Below are 1,511 nucleotides of genomic sequence, written 5' to 3' on the forward strand. Positions count from 1 at the left end.
ACATCATTCATTCTTTGCCGTAAACCGATTGGTTTTAAAGGTTTTTAAAGCGTTGCCTATGGGCAGTTTTGAGGCTTGACCTGTTTGGTATATTGGTCTGTTTTGTGGCAGCTTCATCACCCATATCAGCAGTTTATTATCTACAAGCGCAGATCATTAGATTTAATATATTTGCCCGACACGATCCAATCTTTTTATATTTTGCCTCCAAAAAAAAATCAGGTGTCAAATTCTGTTTGTGCGCATTAACATTAAATTTGGTGTATGTTTTCCAAAAATATTGATTTGATAATCATTGACACAATTATTGTGCAGCATAAAAAATTCCAACTACCATTATTTTATTCTCCAGGGCCTCCGCTTTCATTAAATATATCATTGTTTGGGGGGTTTTAAACTGTTTTTTTAGCCAAAATTCAGAATTTGTGTGCAAAAAGTGAAAACATGGCTCTGTATTTCGAAGTAGTTAATTTCCGGTGGTCGGGGGTCCCTGATCTAATTTCAAACAGTGATCAGGGTTATAGAATATGCTATTTCAAAACGTACAGCGCTAGCCGTCCTTTAGAGGTGAATATAAGAACTCAGACGTTGAGGTCAGGATTTAACAAGTGCTAATAAAAAATAATAATTAATAATTAATAAAACATTCAGTGAAGGGGTGTGTCTCAAAATATTCAATGTGAATCGGTTGTGTGAACAAATAAAGTTCATAAAACATCAAAACAGACAATGTATAAATTTATCTAATAAAATGTGATAGACTGTGAATATATGTATCATGTGTAAGTGATTCTTGTTAATAAATAGTGAATGGACAAACAATGTGTACCATTTGAATAAAATAAAACAAAATTAAACTTTTTTCGATGTATGTATTTTATTTTATTTTGTTTTAATTTTGTTTTATTTTGTTTTATTTTGTTTTAATTTTGTTTTATTTTATTCAAATGGTACACATTGTTTGTCCATTCACTATTTATTAACAAGAATCACTTACACATGATACATATATTCACAGTCTATCACATTTTATTAGATAAATTTATACATTGTCTGTTTTGATGTTTTATGAACTTTATTTGTTCACACAACCGATTCACATTGAATATTTTGAGACACACCCCTTCACTGAATGTTTTATTAATTATTATTTTTTAATAGCACTTGTTAAATCCTGACCTCAACGTCTGAGTTCTTATATTCACCTCTGAAGGACGGCTAGCGCTGTACGTTTTGAAATAACACATCCTAATAGGGGCTGAGTGCCTTTTGTTCAGCAGCTTCCCTTACCCTTCTAAAACAATTTATTTTTATCCATTTTATCTATTTTAACTTTTATACATATTTTATTATTGTTATTACTTCCATTAGCGCAAGTTCTTTGCAATTATTATAGAATATCCTGCCATGTACTCAGATGCTCCTCAGACATTTTCTTCACCTTGAAATACATTATTCTATTCACCTTCTAAACCTGATAACTCCAACAACATCCTCTGTATTGTATGCTC

The sequence above is a fragment of the Nanorana parkeri genome, unplaced genomic scaffold (assembly GCF_000935625.1).
Source record: "Nanorana parkeri isolate BGI_ZX_2015 unplaced genomic scaffold, ASM93562v1 scaffold1622, whole genome shotgun sequence".
NCBI classification, from domain to species: domain Eukaryota; kingdom Metazoa; phylum Chordata; class Amphibia; order Anura; family Dicroglossidae; genus Nanorana; species Nanorana parkeri.